Source organism: Magallana gigas, chromosome 4 (assembly GCF_963853765.1).
Source record: "Magallana gigas chromosome 4, xbMagGiga1.1, whole genome shotgun sequence".
NCBI lineage: Eukaryota > Metazoa > Mollusca > Bivalvia > Ostreida > Ostreidae > Magallana > Magallana gigas.
In genome coordinates, this window is record NC_088856.1 from 34,931,372 (window position 1) to 34,950,366 (window position 18,995).

General features: G+C 31.7%; 1 long non-coding RNA gene across 1 annotated transcript; it reads right to left on the reverse strand.

The window, feature by feature from the left end:
- Positions 1 to 1,613: 1,613 nt before the first annotated feature.
- Positions 1,614 to 10,675, reverse strand: LOC105317698 (uncharacterized). The gene is made up of 3 exons (XR_010713143.1): positions 9,494 to 10,675; positions 9,084 to 9,212; positions 1,614 to 3,663 (listed from the first exon to the last, which is right to left on the reverse strand). It is a non-coding gene; the product is annotated as an uncharacterized lncRNA (long non-coding RNA).
- Positions 10,676 to 18,995: the final 8,320 nt, after the last annotated feature.

Here is an 18,995-nt window from a genome sequence, read left to right on the forward strand (position 1 = left end):
ATTTTTGGGAAATCGTTCACTGTGTCAGAACAGCTTGCAGAAGTTTTACGGTGCCAGCCGAAAGAAAATGACGGAAATTCACCGTTCGTGTGTCAGATGTGCTTTAACAAACTGAACAAACTTTACAAGATAGACTTCGAGTTGAAGCATAAAGTTGACCAGTTAAAAATAGAAAAATCTGAAATTCTAAGTAATCTACGTGCAAAGTCACCGCGAATACAGATGTTGCCCCTGTAAACACTCCCGTGAAAGCTGTAGAGGCAGCCTGGCCAGAAACTGAATATGTTCATGCAGATTCAAATGTACAGACCCCTAAAAGATCTCACACCCCAAAGAGATTGATTTTACACTCCCCAACGCTCAGAAAAGCAAAAAAATGTTTGCTGAAGATATGTTCTCCCCATCGGATTTGTAAACCACCTTCAGGGACCAAGAAAAGACTTAATGTTGATTTGTCTCCAGGAAAAGCCAAGGTATGAGGTTGTCAATTTTTAATTTTTACTTTTACTGGACACCCTTATACTAAAACATATGGATCTGCACATGTATGAAAAATAATTCTATCAAGAAGAACATATTAGACAAAATTCAGAGTTTGTGGTGATAACCATTTTGACACTTTAACACTCAATACTTATATTTATTTTAATGTCTATTTTTTTTTGTATAGGAAGAGACTAAAAGAAGGCTATGCCTACCGCTCAATCCCATTCACTTTTTAAAATAATGTATAAATAATTATCAATGACAAAATTATTTTTTTTATTAATATGGCAGTATACTAAATATTTGTGAACTGGCTAAATATTTCAGAAGAACATTTATTTGAAAACTGTTAATACACTGAAATCCATATTATAAATAATTCATCTACCGGGTATTATTGTAAGTTCATGGAAATTATTTTGGAAAAAAATGAATTAATAATAACTGATATTCTAACAAATGTCAAATGGTTTTATCTTTGAAACCTTTTCATGTACACTTACACACCTTTACACATTAACTAATCCCTTTTGCAATTTTTTGCTTTCAGTATTAATACCACTTGAAATCTAATTTCTACTGTTATTAGGTATCATTTAGATGTAGACAAGACCATGAAGTCCGAACACGAATAATTAAAGATGGAATATGGCAATCAGTTGTGAAATCAATTGTGAGGAGAGACAAAGGACCGAGTATTTCCAGGAAATTATACTCTATGAGGAGAGCTATAGTCCCCTCCGGTGAAAACGGTAGGGGACTAATAAAGAACACTTAACGGGTTCTGAGTTGAAGAAAAAACCCACTCGTTTTTCAACATTTTCCAGTTGTAACGTTATTGAATTACTAAAACGGTTGAAAATGATTACAATAGTAACAATATGGAGCTAGATCGAAATTTCCAAGGAATTGGTATTCCACAAAGGCGGCGTGTTGGAGAGACATAGTAGTATCCTTGTTCAATTGATCCCGCAGATAGCGACGAGAAAAGTGGAATGCAATTGATATACCAGTTATTATATGTAAAATGGTCCATAATTCCAGGTTTGCTTCTTATAATATATTGTAACTAATCCATTTTAGGAAACCAAACGTTCCCTTAAAATTATCTATGAAAATTACACAAGTTATTACAATTCAATTATATTTTATTATTTAAACTCTGCAATCAAAAACAAATCTACAAATGTACGAAGTCATGAGGAGGCGATAAAATCGCCTTAACCCTATATTTGTGCATACTAGGTAACATTTATACAACAAAACAATATTTTAATAATACTGACATAAAAAGTAATGCGCTGATATACCTCAATTCAAATATCATTTAGATAAGCAGAGCGCCTATGATAGATTCTAGATAAAATTAAGTTTCTCAACTGTTTTCTACTTTATTTTTTCAGAAAATAGATTTTGATTCGTTTAGATATGATAGGATTGAAATATATGTTTAGTTCACGACCTAGTTCTAACCAATTAAAAGCGACCTGTTTATGTATAAATTTACCCGTAACTCTTCCATTCATGTGCATATCCGGTTTCGCTAATTTTTTCAAAGAACTGATAAAAAATCATTTCAAATGCATTTATAGTTATTAAAGTCTATAGCGTTAATTGGTGTTTTTAAAAAAAAAAGAATTGTTGATGTTGATTTTCAGAGAATTATTTCTTGACTGGTTGATATTAAAGCTCTTAAAGCTACTCAGCCAAGAGCATAAACTCTACGGACTTACGCGGAATGACCTAAAACTTTCAAGTAGATGTCGTAACCATAATTATTTTATCTAATTTCGAATTTATGAAAATATATTCTTATTTCTATTGCCACCATCAAAAAGTAATATTTATTTTTGAGCCTCTCTTTCCAAATAATTTGAGCCTATAGTTTTAAATAAATACAGTTAATAAACAATATTGAACAAATAATAAAATTTCTTAAAATATAACTACAATAAATGATAAAGAGAACGAGCGAGATACAAATTAATAATTTGCTTATTTCTACCAGGCTCTGAATAATGAACGGGATAAGAATAATATACATGTAAGGAATGTCTCTGGTACGATCAAGTCTGAGAGAAAGTTCCATTGCGTTATAAACCACAAAACGTAAGCTGAAGTTTCTTCGATCAAGAAGCACCGGCGTTGGGAATGTGTATTTATTAAAATTTATTCTAAGGGTAGTCGTTTGCTTTTCTTTGTCGATTATCAGAGCAAATTGTTGCATTTTTTGTAGTATATTGTTTGGAAGAATTGAATTATGTACATGTAAATGCGGACTTGGGCTTAAACACTTTGGTTGGTAGTTAAAGACATACTCCACTACAGAACTGAAATATATATTGCATTCCATAGTTGATAGCAATAATTCTTCCTTTGAATGATCAAAACTTGAAATATAGATCTGAAACACATCATTGATATCTGATACATTGACTGGATACCACAAGGTAAATGGAATAACACATAACCTTGTACAATTATGAACCTCGATATCCTGTATTAGAGGTCTTGTTATACCACTTTCTCCTACCGGTACATAATTTATCGCCGTTTTATTATCCTTCGAAATATAGATTCTACTATACGTTGAATATGGATTAAAGCTCACACCCTTGGAAAGAGATTTCACAGATATTTTTGCTAAAGATTTTTCGTAAAGTTGAAAAAACATATTGTTACAGCTAGAATATTCATCGGTGATGTAGAATGTATCCAGAACCTTCTTGTTCTGCCTATTTACAATTTTGATGGTTTTCAAACCATTGTCTAAATGTATTCCGTAGTTGAGAGCAAGCTGTGAATTTGTAGCAACGCTTATTCTTGCACTTACAGAATTGTTTGGATTAAGCAATTCTATCCATTGACCGTCGTTTGAACGTCTAATTTTCCACTCAAATCCATCTTCATTTGTCTCTTTAAAAGTTGAATGTCTGGAAAATCCTATTTTAAAGACAGTTTTTCCTGTTGATGATACGGAGATATCAGATAATCGAATATAAAATTTTAATATTTCGTATCGTCCATGAAAGCTAAATGTATGGTTCATAAAAACTCCTTGATGTATACAGGTTTGATTGCCGACTGACTCTATCGGGAAACTTCCTGCTCTAATTCCGTCTTCAGAGCGGCAAAATGCTGAATGGTTTGTTGCATTTGTAAACGATAAGGTTGTATCTGAAATTTAATTCACAAATTTGTTATGAATGTACTAATCTAATTAATGTAATATATCTAGTAAAATTATAATTTTGTTTTGATAATCACATACCAAAAAAGCAAAATCGATATCATCATTGTGCCAGAAAATGTTCACTGCATAATATTTACTATTTTAATTTGAATGTGACAGTTTTAAAGAGTTTGGAAGTTTATTTAAAGCTGCATGGTCCGATTTCTTCGCTATTACAGTATCGAATAATTTTCCATACAAACCAATTATCTTTGAATACTGAGACTTTTGCCTGTTTAATCGGTCTCCTTTCAAAGTTAGGAACATTCAATAGTAAAAATGATTTCTTTACGGGCAAACAAACAAAAAACCAAAACAATCTGCATCATAGGAACGTTAAGAAAAGGTAACCATTTGGTTTCGTCCCTCGAATATACATTTATTGCATGATGTTGATGGAAATATGAAGATTTATTCCCGCAGAAAAATTATATATCCCTCGGTCAAAACCCTCTGGGATATTAAATCTTCATATTTCCCGAACATTCATGCAATTAAAGTATTGTCCTTTCTGACATATTTTATTTCTTTAAATAAAATCTGCAATATGAAGATTTTATTTAAAGAAATAAAATATGTCTGAAAGGACAGTATTAATATACCGAACAACAAATGACTATACAACATACGTCGATTTTTAATAATTTTTCGATTTGTCGAAATCAATAACGTCGTGATTTTTGGTGGGTTTTTTTCTGATTGTCTATCTTTGTTTTCATAAATCCGAACCAAATATAGTAAAATTGTAGCAAAATGAGAATTTAAATGATTAAATATTTTTGATTTCATCATATTTGTCAACATCGTATTCTAATATTGGCTTTTTCATACCTTTGGGATGAAAACCCCCCCGAGATTTCCGAAGAGGTGAGACATGATATTTATTCCCCGGGAGACACGACGTTTTGTCGCCCGGTCACGTGATTGTCTAGAACCAATCAGATGTCGCGTTATATAGAATCGTCATAGCTGCTTCTACGTCAGAGGTAAATTGTAATATGAGGCGAAATAACGCGGTACCCTCTTGTGTCATGTCATGATTTTTATCATTGAAATATGGCTTAATTGACCGGGAAAACAACTGCAATGTCTTTAATTGTACATATACTTAGCATAGTCATCGTTTAAAAGCGTTCACAAAATTTGATATAAAACCGGACGAAGCAGCTTGAAAAGCGCGAAAAACAATTATTTCTTGGTAGATTCATGATCTACAACTTTGATTTTGGATTGAAAAGAAATTTTTTTCGCATTAAGTCGAAATATGTGTTATTTATATTCAGGGAAAAAAATCTTCATAAAAGATATAAGATGGAATCAATTGCAGAATAGCTTATCAGGTAATCAAAATTCCTTCTGGTCAATTAGTCTGGTCCGAAAATGTGAAAAAAAACTTTTAACGTCAAATGATTATTATTTGGTCATTTGGTTTTGGCATGGTTTTTTTTTTCGCCATGATTAAAGTGTGCCGAGTCTGAAAATATGCCGTCTTTCATGAAAATGGCGTTAAGTAGTTCAAAATGGCGATTCAAAACGACGGATAATCAAAGTTGAAAGTTTTCTTTTACATTAATCACAAACAGTTGTGCAGTGGCCAAGCTTAGTATTTTATGATATCTAAAGTGTTCTGAGTCAGTAAAATTATGCTGGCCTTCGCAAAAATGCGTAAAAAGGGCGATACAAAATGACGAATGGCCAAATTTCATAAATTCTCCCTAAAGTTTCTAAAATATGGAAAAGCATGATACAATATTAATTTAGTCTAGCAAACATTTTTAAATTAACACAGTCATGCTCAATCTGAAAAAGTATGCCTCCTATGACAAAAATGGCGTCAATTAGGTCAAAATGGCAGTAAAAATGGCCAATTTTAATAATCCTCTTTTAAAGTCTTAAAAATGGAGGAAAGAAACGGTCATTAATTAGTCCTGCATAGTATTTTATCATATTTAAGGTGTGCTCAGTGCGACAAAATATGCTGATCTTAAAGAGATAACGGTAAAAAGGTCAAAATGGTAGACAGTCAGATTTTATCATTCTTGATAAAAGTCTCTTCATCTGAAAACAAGACAATAAATTATAAATAGGACTACTAGACATGTTTATTATAATAAAGTTGTGTCTAAAAAATGTATTGGTATTTACCGTCTTAAAGAAAATTGCATTAACTTTGTCAAAATGGAAATTCAATTTGAAACGGTGTGTTAGTGATTTGGAATTTGCAAATTAATGTCTATTCGGTGCATGTTGGCACAATTGAATTCACACAAAAAAAAAGTTACACAACCTGCAGGGCAGTTGAGAGCTACCAAAACTAAGAAAACTTCATGAATAAGATCACAGGGTCATTAAAACTATATAAAAAAAAAAAACAACCATCACTCAAATTTTTCATTCCATCTCGGCAGGGCATAGCAATATGGGCATGCTTAATATATATACGTCTGTCTCCCTATCATTACCTTGTAATGTGCTTGTTTCACAAGCAAACGTAATGCATATCCTAAGATGAGGCATTTTCTCGGGTTCTCGGGACAAAAGGTTGTCTATACAACAGCATAGACAGACATGTTTATCGGTTTTAGAGAAGTTCAAACATCCATTGGCAAGCTCAGTTGGATACGTTGCAAATTGACACTGACATGGTTTTGCATAAAAAACTTCAACTCTAGAAATAGACTAGGCCATTTTCTTACTCTGAAAACGGACACGTATCGCTTTTTACTCATTTCTACTCTTTCCTCAGCACAATAGGGCAAAACACATGGTGACAATTTTGCAATAGTTTTTTTTAAGCATTGAAAGCTTATTTTTGGATGTCGTCGGTCCTATGACCCACAAAGCGGTGCAGACAAATAGAATAGTTCCTAATGTCGATCGTACACTATCCCCACGTATTCGATTGTATCACTGTTTTCATATAAGCCTCTAATATCGCAGTGCTAATTTTATCATCAATGAGCAAACGCTTTTGGATAGTTGCTAGCTAGAACCTGTTTAAAGCCTAAAAACAGCTATTTTCACATATAGCGCAGAAAAATTTCCCTTCTCTTTAACTTTGTTAGCATTTCACGAGTTGACAAGGTGTGCCACATCTTTTTAACTATTCAGAGAAATCAAAGAAATCGGTCCATAGAGTGTAACATAATAACGAAAAGGTTAAGGACCAAGAATAATGAAATAATAACAAATAAGCCTAAGTGAGACAAAACGAAAAAATGACATTTTTTATTATATGGACTAGTTTATCAGTGTGGGTCATTATTTTCCCCTCATTGAAGAGACTTTAAAACAAATTTTAAAGTTTGGTTGTCCTTCATTTTGTATCGTCATTAAGGCCGTTTTTTACGCAAAATTTTAGTTTTTTCATATAATTATCATTTTCAATAATTGAACACGCTATAGACAATTGTATTTTTTATGTAATAAATTAGTGTCGTTTTAAGGACAAAAAGTAAAAAATATAAACGAAGTGCAATAATGATAGTTTAATGGTACTCAACAGCGATATTAGAAATGATTTATAAAAAGTTTAAACAAACATAATAATTAACACCTACAGACAAATATTTCTCCTAAAGCTCTAAATTAAATTCATTTGACTGAGGATAATCTCGAAAGTCAAAGATAGAATTTAATTTGAAATTGCGTTATAATATATATATTATTTTTATCTTATACGACTAACTAACTGATTGTTGATTTTGCAACCTATGTTAATATATAGTGACTTTTCCCTCAAGCCATCTTCCCCTGAAAATATTGCTCTTCCTTAATAATACATATATACATAATGTAGCAATTTTTCCCACAAAAAAACTGACTATATAGCGGGATTTCTCCCTTTTATAGCCATATTGCCCCAACGGCAAGCCTACTGTATAATAGAATTGCCCCCTGAAAAATTAATGAAGAAAAAATATTTTACTTAGCTTGTTTTTTATGTGATTAGCTTACATGTTCCTAATTTTAAGCTTACCTTAGCTGAAGGCTCAAGTTAGCTTTTCTGATAAAGATTTGTCCGTTGTCTGTCGACGTCGTTGTCGTTAACTTTTCACATTTCAATCTTCTTCTCCAAAACTAATCAAACTTGGCATAAAGCATCACTGGGTAAAGGGAATTCAAATTTATTCAAATAAATGGCCACACCCCTGTAAAGGGGAGATTAACTTTGAATAATTGAAAATTTGTTGGTATCTTCAAAAATCTTTGGCTAGAATAGAAGGAACTTGTACGGAGACATCCTCAAGAAATGTAGAGACATGTTTCTTCTAATCATGATCCCCGGGGGTAAGATTGGGCTACAATGGGGAATGAAGTTTTACAAAAGAATATATAAAACCTTCCTCTCAAAATGCATTTCGTCAGAACAGCTAAAACTTGTATGGAAGCATCTCATGTAGTGAAGATTCAAGTTTGTTGAAATCATGGGTCACCATGGGGAGGAAATATTTACATAGGAAGATATAGAGAAAAATCTTTAAAAATCATATGGAAAAGCAATCAGCCAGAATTTAAGCTGAAACTTGTGTAAAAGCACTGGCTGTGCAGATAAAAGTTTGATTAAGCATGAGCCCTTGGTGAAAAGAGGGGCTTCAAATAAAAAAAGGGGGGGGGGAGTTAAATTGGAATAGAGAAAAATCTTCTCATAAATACTAAAACAATAATAGGGGCTTGGTTTTTACCATAATTATATGTGTATAAAAAAAATCAGTAGTTTTTTAAACTTACTGATTTGATTTTGATACTGTAATGCTGATTTGATCAGAGTTCTGGCTATTGTTGCTCAGGCGAGCTATATGGCCCCTGGGCCTCTTGTTCACATTATAAACTTGTTCCTTTAATACACTGACGAGTAATATTTTTTATATATTGAGTAGGCTATTGTGGAGAACACAGAAAGTTTGATGCACAGGGAGGTCAATTATTCTCTTCCGCTTAGCACCACGGAAACTGGGGATAACCACCGGTCTTATAATATGCGTCTTTATGGCGTGGAGAAGGTTTAACTTAACATATTAATGCAGGTACATGTATATGCAACCTGTGGTGTATATTAATAATAATACTTACTAGGTTTCCATAAATATTTTTATAAAATCTGAACCAAGAATATGTTGGGAAAAAACCCTACTGTGTGGAAAACTACTATAAAGTAACTTCTCTACCGGGGGAAAACTGCTATATGCATGTAGCCAGTTTTCCGGGGGAGAGGGTCTTATGGGGGAAAATTGCTATATGTTCTGCTTTACAACACGAATAGTCGGTTAACTTGTGAGAGATTGTCATATCTGAAAAAAATACATTCTTTGAGGATACTTACATTATAAATTCATGTAATGCATGTTAAGATTTTTGTACCTACCATCACATATTTCCATGTCACAAAAAGATAGATTCCACCACATCTTGCATTCCCATAATACCCATAATACAAACAGAAGCACCAAGATACATACAATCATCTTTAGAATAAATGGTGTTGATGCTTTCTCTGTAAGAAATAACGTAATGGTGTCATTATAACAAAAAATAGTTAGTTTTCCTAATCTCAATTCTTTAAATACATCATAATGGTACTTAAAAATTAGCAGACGATTCTTGTTTTTATTAAAGTCGACTGTTTTTTAATAAACCATTGATGAGGTATTCTTTATTATTATTCTCTTATTTTTTTATTTATTTTGAATGTGTTTAAAATTAATTATGCAACATTACAATATGAATTTAAGATTCGAGAAAATAATTTAATTAAAATCAATTGATTAAAAGTACCTCTTTCGTCGTCTCTTTTGAAAGTAACCTTTAGTGTTTCAACTTTACGTTTAAGTGTCTCATATTTCCTCTCCATCAAAGCTACATGAAAATTGCATTTCTTGTATTTCAATATTTCTGATCCAAAAATCTCCAATTTATTTGAAATTTTTTTTTCAACGGACAGAAATGATACTTCATTTTCCTTGAGAAGTTGTTCAGATATTGAGCAACACTCCTGTGCGTTTTCAATGTAAGATTGTAGAAAATGAAGTTTTTTATACAAATTTCCTACTGCCTTTTCTACATTATCTTTGTGCGTTGCGCATATTCTCTCGCTTTCCTGATTGAGAAAGTCAATTCCTTCCCTTTTTAGCTGGTTGATTTTTTCCGTTTCTAAATTTAAATTTTGAACAACTTGATGTAAATCATTGTCGTACAAAGATTTTACATTTATCGCTGCTTCAAGTTTTTTTCTCGTGGTTGACAAACGACTCAATAGCATATCTTTCTGTCTACTGTACACTACATCCAATTCTTCCCAGTCATGATTTTTGTGCTCTTTAGTTGCACAATTGGAACAGATTAATTTCCGACATTGTTTATCGTTGCAATAAAACTTTAATCTGTTACGTTCATGGCCTTCAATCGTGCAGATATTTTTGTCATTAGTTTCCAGAGAATCCAGAGAGGAATCCGGAGTCTCGTTATCATCACACTGAGCTTCTTTGAATAGATGTGTTTTGCATTCTGAAGATTTCCGTATTTTGTAACAAGCTTTACATAAATTGCTTTTACATATCAAGCACTGAAATTGCACACTTTCCAATCTTCGGCATACAGTACACGAATTTACAGTCAGTCTTTCCAAAATGTCCTTTAAATTTCGTCGTGTGAGATCTTTTGGAAACATTTCTATTCCTTTTTCTTTGAGATTGTAGCTCTTTTTACACATTGAGCATACGAGTTTGCTTCGTCTTACATCTTTTGTTAAGCATTCCGTGCAGAATGAATGTTGGCAAGGCAGAAGTCTAGGAACATGCCTATCCTCATCGTTCTCCTCTGTACATATTGGACATTCACAAAATTCATCTTGGAGCTCATTCAGAATTTTTCCACCTACTGCCATTTTCAACCTATGGGTAAAAAATTGAGATTTAATTTACATTTCAAGCTAATGCATGATTTCATAAACATATGCATTAATGTTTGTCAATAAATCTTTTAAAAAAATTAAAAAACGTTTAACCACGACAAAACGAAATAATCATTTGAGTTAAGCTGTTTAAAGATATGAGCATATTTTTGGCATGATCAAGGTTTGAGCGGATGGTTTACACAATGATTTTCCATTATTATTTATGAATGCTTTATTGAGGTTATTTTAAAAAGCTAAATTGTCAAGTTCTAAGCGAGATTCAGAACTTTCAGTTCTTTGTTATCTTTGCACAGTTTATGCCATGGCTATGTTTACATACTCTTTTCTAAATAGAAAATACAAGATTCCAAATTTTGATATGAAAACAGTTTATTCTGATAATATGTATTTACAATGAACTAGCAACGAGAAAAACTTGCTGGGAACAAAACTTTTACAAATATATTTTAAAGGAAGTGAACATGAAAAAATTATCAAGGGCTCAAATTTGTCTGTTTGATGTGTATAATGATATCTGAAAACCGTTTAGACATAGCTTTCCTCAGTAAAAAGATATACCACTTAGAATAACTAATTAATTAACTAATTAAACAGAGCATTACATGCGCGGATTCAGAGGCATGTTTTGGTAATTTTATAATGTAAATTTAAAGAAATTTAATTTGCAAAGGGGGGTCCAGACCCCACTAGTTCCCCTCTACATCCGTGCATGTATTATGCCTTGTTTACATAACAAAGAATTTTGAGCTATGTAGATGCCGTTTAAGTCGATAACTGACATTTACATTAAATTTTGGCTGACTGTTTAAAAAATCTCCAATGAAGCATTTTAACAGTTTAGTTAGAGTTGTAAATTTCAGCTCAAATCGTTATTATTATGGCAGTTATGATCTTCTAGTATACTTCTAATACACCGAAATAAAGTTTTTTAATGTTTGTGGTTAGCAATTATTTAGGATAAAAACTATGAATTATGACATGAATTTTCATGTTTCTAAGTCTTCCGATATATAATGTTGACAATATCTAACGATTTAAATATCTCACTCTTGTCATGTTTTAAGATTCAAAATAGAAAGTAGGTTACAAGGAAGTGAAGAACTCAGAATCAATATATAAATCAACAATGTTTTGTTGTTTATTTTAAAATAAATAGTAAAATCAAAGTATATTTAAGCGCAAATATAAGATTTTGTTTTACATAAAAATGGTTGAAAAATTGCTTAGCCTATGTATATGAATCCAATCAAGCAATTTACGTAACACAGGTATTTAGTAAATAGTTCGTTGCATAATGGCGGTTCCATGATAGTGATATAATATTTTCCCTTGCCTGTATACTTGTAGTCTTGACGATATCGATCATGACGCAACAAACATTAAAATAGGACATGGAAAATTCCAACAAATTATTCAACGCCGTTATACATGTCTTAATTGTTATTACATAAGTGACAAAGTTCAATTATTTGATTCAATGCAAAATTTCAATAGCGAGTATATACCTATAAATCCAGATAGCCCTCTTTCAATGTTTAAAACCAATAGTGTCTGATAGCGCAACGGTGAATCGAACAAGATTAATGTAAAATAAAATAAAACCGGAAGTTACACCTCGTCAAAAGGCTGGTTTCTAGGCAACAATCCAAACCAAACACAGTATCTATAAATAAATAAGCATTCATTATATACAGCACACTTTTCTTCAAAGATAGTCATTTGTTTTACATGCACTCTCCCTGATACAGTAAATATATTTATTGTATTAAAAAAAACATAAATTAAAACACAAAAACAAGAATATTAAGATTATCAGTAATAAATAGAAAAATTCTTTGTGAGGAGAGAATCTATGATCCAGAAAAGAATTCAAATCGGTGATCTTTAATAACAATATATTTTACCTGCTTTTTTAAACCAGGGTCTTATTCCACTTACTTCAGAGAATTAGTGACCAGTGGATATCGATCGTTAAGGTTTCCTCGGTCTTTGTTCAGTGTTTTTGAAAACTGCGTAAATATTGCATAAAAAGTTATTTAAACTTTTTCTAAAGAGTTTTGAAATTTATATTCAATCGTGGGTGCACTCGTATATTCTGACAGACGGGGAGAGAGGTGACACATCTTTTTTCTCCTAATGATTATATTATATAAATCGTGGTTTAAAACTGCTTAAATATAGCATAAATGTGGTCATTTAAACGTTTTAAAGAAGTTTTTGACCTTTATATATTTAATTCATAAAAGGGAACATTTCAAAAATCGTGTTCGCATGCATTTTAAAAAGGTGACACACATTTTTCCCTAATGATTATATATTTGATATCTTTTTTTAAACAGAAAAAGTGTTTCTTTTTTAGTCCGTCAGTTTTGCTTTGTTTTATTTATTTATTTTATTTTATTTTTTGGCTCAGTGCTATCTGATTTTTCTTTTTAACGCAACAAGAGGAATTCCATTGACAAGCTTGTCTTCTTGGTATGGAAGCTTCATTTTCCTGGTCGATTTTAAACTAATTCCATACCCCATCGTTGTCGGCGCCCGGCACATTATAAAAAAAACAGTAGTATAAAAAATGAAAAGAAATGCCTTAACTTGCAAAAACAATAAACAACATTGTCGGACATTCCTAATAGTTTGTACTTTTCAAATTGAAAATACATTGAACGTCTTATAAAATCAACTAATAAAGATACGTATAGTGTTGAAACATAAACTTGTATGCATGCATTTGGTAAAGATATATGCAATAAATTAACATGTACATCATAATATTACCAATTACAGTATTTTCCAAATATTGTATCTTTTATGGTTCCCCAAATGACAATTAGTTTAAACTGTATTAATTAAGGTGGTATAGGACATTTGTTGATATTAATGTAGATTAAAGTACATTATAATTGAAATACTTTTACCGGTTTAGAATTTTCAAATTTTACAATTTTTTACAAAATTATACCTTTTAAAAAATTTGAAGACTTAAAAAATGTAAAACCCCGAGCGGGATTCGAACTCATGACTTACAAGTTTGTATTAAATCCTCTAACCCACTGCACTACGCTGTAAGGTGACAATATTGGGAAAGAAACTACTTATATAATTACACTTTATTTTATTGTTTATTTCGATAAACAATACGTCACAACATGGAAGTGTCCCATACCGACATAAATCAATACAACAACTTTATAATATGACAATGTGTGCTAGATCCGAATGCAAAATATGTCTTTTCCATTCATTGTTTGAATTTATTGAATTCATTTACAGTTTTAAGTTTTTAGTATAATCACATTAGCGACACGTAGTTTTAAATAAGACTTTACCCAAACACACTATGTAAGCGATCAAAATCAAATACGGGTAATAAGTTACGAAAATAAGTTATCTTAAGCGTAGTCTTGTCAATAACAATTGAAAAATTTCATGTATTGTATAAAGTAATAAGCAAATGTTTGATTTTTATAAGACATGGTAAATTAAAAGGCATACAACAATATTCGCTGAATGTTCTAACCAAAACACACATAAAGGTTGTCAATTGAAAGCGAATGTTCAGAAAAAATCTTTTGATAAAATGACAATACTTACTATACATCTAATTAGCCCCCACAACCCCCCCCCCCCCAAAAAAAACAAAAAAAAAAAACAACCAATCTAACAAACACAACACAACACAAGTCATAAAAAACCCAGCCCACCCAGTGTGGCAAGATATTTTGTTTACATCGAAGTTAAACATATGCGTGTTTAAATCTTTATCCACGGGTGTTTTCACATCCCCGGAAACAACGTTAACACCAATCGAAAATTAAAAAGACATCCTATTATTACGAAAATGAGACGATAAGACATCAAACATTGTGATTTTTTTTTCTCATAAAAAAATAAGCGCCTGTCGCAGTCAAAACGGCAAAAATGAAATTTGGATTATTTTGTCTCAGCCATGGTTGACGAGAATCTTTGAGGAATTTCATTAAAGACCCATAAAAGGGTCGGTTTAGCTCACCCGAACTTTGTCATATTTTAGCATTTCATAATGATAAAGGAGTAAAAAAGGTCCATTTTATTATTGAATTGTGCATTAAACACGTCAAAATAATCCCAAAGTCATATTTGGATTTTTTTAGTTTAGGTTTTCGATTGAGGCTAATGTTTTGATGAGAATAAAATCACAATGTTAGATGTCTCATCGTTCCAGTTTTGTAATAATAGGAGGATTTTTTTTATGCATGTTATTTCCGGAAAAAAGTAAATAAGGATTAGTTCTTAAGTATGCGTATAAACAAATATACCATGATTATTCAATTACTTAATTTCATTACACACGAATTCATTTATAATTTTATCGAGGCGAGCTTTACTACCTCAAATTCCGAGATTGTCAATGTACGTACAAATTATTGAAGCATTAATCATCTTGATATCAATTAATTAAAAATATGCCGATGATAAAGTAAAATATAATTTTCTGTTCGAGTACTCTCAGTACTTTGATGATTTTCGTTATTGGCTGCTAGCTTCTACATGCTTACTGGCTTCTGTTAGTGGCTGCTAGCTTCTACGTGCTTAGTGAAATTTAAATGCTGTTAGTGGCTGCTAGCTTCAGCCTGGTGCTAAGAGGAGGGGAATATAAAACTTGCTTTCGATTAGGGTTGTTTTTTTTTTTTTTTTTTTTTTTACAGAAATCTACTATGATCTTGGCATTTGATCCAGAAACTTGGTTTATTCACACCTTTAAACTATAAAAAGAAGTTTGAGTCATTTTGGTCCAAACGGTAAATTGAAAACATATTGTAAACAATACATGTTGGTTAGATATGCGATTACCATATAGTGGAACTGTAATACAAATGTAATAGAGTCAGACATGTATATATCAATTTGTTTCTACACACTAAAACATGGAACGCCGGGACTGTCTTATATGGGGATTAAACATTATACGCAGTGTTCTCCTCATTAAATTTGGTAGTATATTCATTATATGAGGGTCTTCTTTTTTTTTTTTACATTATATCGTGTGCTATTGTTAAAACAAAAAAGCCAATATAAAAATGCATCTGTTTCCGATCTCTTGGCTGACCTTTAATTAATTTGCCAAATCCATATCTTAAGTTTAAATTTCGGAATTCGATAAGTATACAGTTGCTTTGATAGAATGACTTTTGTTTGATTTTTTAAAGTTATCAATATGTTACATTATAAGTTTGTTTTCAATAACATCTGCAGTTCTTACCTGAACTCAAACATTGTAGATGTCTATGGCATAAATTAATCCAAAAATATCAGATATAGTCCATATATCGGTTATTTTCGTGTATGTCAACAACGCAAGTTGAATTTGTCCGCCAAGTTAACTGACCTTGACCGGTTTTATTTTGGGACAGCCAATGAGAATTTAGGAGCAGATCTTGAACTGAATGTAGGAATTCCCCTATTTTAAACATAATTAACGCGGTAAATATGAATTTTCCATTATATACCATTTCCTTAAAGGGGCATGGTCACGATTTTGGTAAAAAATTATTTTTTCGATTTCAGTGCTTACAATGCTTCAGTAGGGCATTTTTAACCGGCAACTAAAATTTGAGTGTCATTTGTTGAGTTAAAAGCAAATTACACAGCTTAAAATTCTTCGCTATGTAAACAAAGCTTTTGTTTACATTTTGAATGTTGAAGTGAAAATTCCAGTTTTAGACTTCAAATGCGTGCGTTAAATGCTAGTAACTGTTTAATAATGCTTAAAATGAATAAGAAGATAGACAAATCAGCTTGAAAAAGATTTTTACTGGTATATTGAACCTATGTAAACAAAAACAGGGCACGATCCTTATTTACATGACGAAGAATTGTGAGCTCTGTATCTTGCTTAAAACTCATCGACTGGAACCCAAATTGCATTTGATCATTAAAAATACATTCCTTAAGCATTGTAAATAATAAAAACAGAAAAATAAAATTTGACCAAAATCGTGACCATGCCCCTTTAAATGATGTTTTAGTGATAGAACGAGGTAAGATCGATTATTTACACGAACATTCACTTTATCAAGCCAATCAAAACTCCAAGCGTAAATCCCAGAAAATCACGCGAGAACTGTCATGGCTGCTGAAAAAGACGACTGGTAAACATGCTGATGTGTTTTACCTGGTTTTGATTTATATACGGTTAGTTTGTTCAATCTGAATTAAAAAATCATTTTATCCAAAGGAAGTCAAATATAAAATCGATCTTTCAGACCGAAGTCAGCCGCATTAAAAAATTAATTTTGCACCATTACGGAGATCCTATGGAATTGTAGCCCTCTCCAGTAACCATCAGATATAAAAAAAATCGGAGAGGGCTACATTATTGCAACTAAGCCTGAACCATGATGAACCAACTTCCGCCCAAAAAGGCAAAAACGAGGTTTGTTGTATATATTTATTTAAGTGATCCATCAACAACTGAAATGACTACCCATTTTATTTAACAAAAACTCAGAATGTGTACGGTTAAGTTATTTTTGCATTTTTTAAGAAGAGGAAAGCTTAAGCAATTTCTTACCACCGCTGTGTTGAAAAGATATAAAAAGAGTTTAAAAATTATACCTTTCTCCATAGACTTCAATATTAGCTTCTAGATGTGAAAAATTTGTTTCTTTTTAACTTTTGTTCAATTTCAAAGGTGAGTGACCCTATAAAATCATACATCCACAATTATCATATTTAAAACCAAATATTGGTAGTTCAAACACAGAAATCTTTGTAATACCTTGAAGTGAAGCAATACATTAAGTCAGCATAATTTACTGATTTAGATAAGAGTTTTGACATGATAATGACTGCAAATCCCTTTCATTTGAAATGTATCTACATTTTTAATATCATGTTCAGGAATAATAATTCATTCATTCACAATATATAATAGGAAGAAACTAACAGGTGGCCCAGCTAAAGTGGAAGAACGGAGAGAAGTGGAATACACTTGTAGGGTGGCAGTTATTTCAAGAACCCTGTCTTGAGTTCAGTCACTGTACCAGTGAATCTTACAACACAACTCTGATATGTTAAATTTTAAAATGTGTCATTATGAAAATGTATGAAATAATATCATTATTTTGATTGTAGATAATCTGTGAATCACATGTGTTGTGCATCATTTTCCCTGAAAAGAAAAGGTTTTCCCTTCAGTTGCTATGTTGATGTGAATCCATTGGATGTACCACTTGATGTGCTTGCAAGTCACTCCACTTCTCGTCCAGTATACATGATGTATCCACAGAAAGGATATAAACATAAATTACACAAAAGTATATGCTTTGAAAATGCAAAAATAAACATAGACTGAATCTTATCATATGTATTACATGTATATGACAGTGTTGATATATTGATAACTGAATAGGTGACTTTCAATAAATACACACTTGTTTGAAATTTTTGTTTGTTTATTTTTTTCCTCCCGCCCTCGTAGGTTTTAAATTTTCATGTTACGTTAAACGTAGAATTAATTTTAAACAGCTCAATGTCGAAGAACTGTTAACCAGACACTTAATATAAATTCGTACAAATGTTGAACAGAGACTTAATTGATGTCCTTAGATCTCGCAACGCAACTCGTTTCATGTTGGAAGACATCAGTTCAACATGTCGTATTCATCTGTTCGGGAATAAAACTCACACGAGAATTTAAAACCGTTGAAATTCTCGCCGCTACTTGCCGAGCACTGGCGACATATAGAGACATTTATTCGACATGCACAGATTTGTATCCGAGTCCTACATACGAGTACACGACACAGAGAGTTGTAGCGAGTTATAATTCCCCACAGCTCATAGTTACAAATCGTGACATTGTGAACGGGGCGTAAGGGAAAATAATTGCAAGTATGAAAATATTAAATTAGTTTCAAAAGTCAATTAACGGAAATTCTATCGCCACATGTTTAAAACAACTTACAAGTAAAGACAATTTTAAATGTTTTGTTTAAAAAAATGTGTGTTGCACTCCGGGAAAGTTTTCCTAATCAACGCTTAATTAGCAAATTATAACAAGTGTGATTTTCAATAGCAATTGAAAAATGTGATATGCTAGTAATTTATTTATCACAAGAAAAATGAGGACTGAATACTAGGTTTGACTACTACATCTAAGTAAGATTTCAATGACAACGAGATTAAGCTAACTTATTTTTTGCCATATCTATATTTTCTCCTCAAATATTTATGCAGCGCATTTTATAATTTTACATGATTCGTTCTTAATACCCGATGGTTAAGACAACATTTTTACTAGATTGAAAAAGGATTTATCATCTGAAAATAATTCTTGTCATATTTCGATTCTCAGCTAAAAGAATACCTACGAGTAATTAGAAT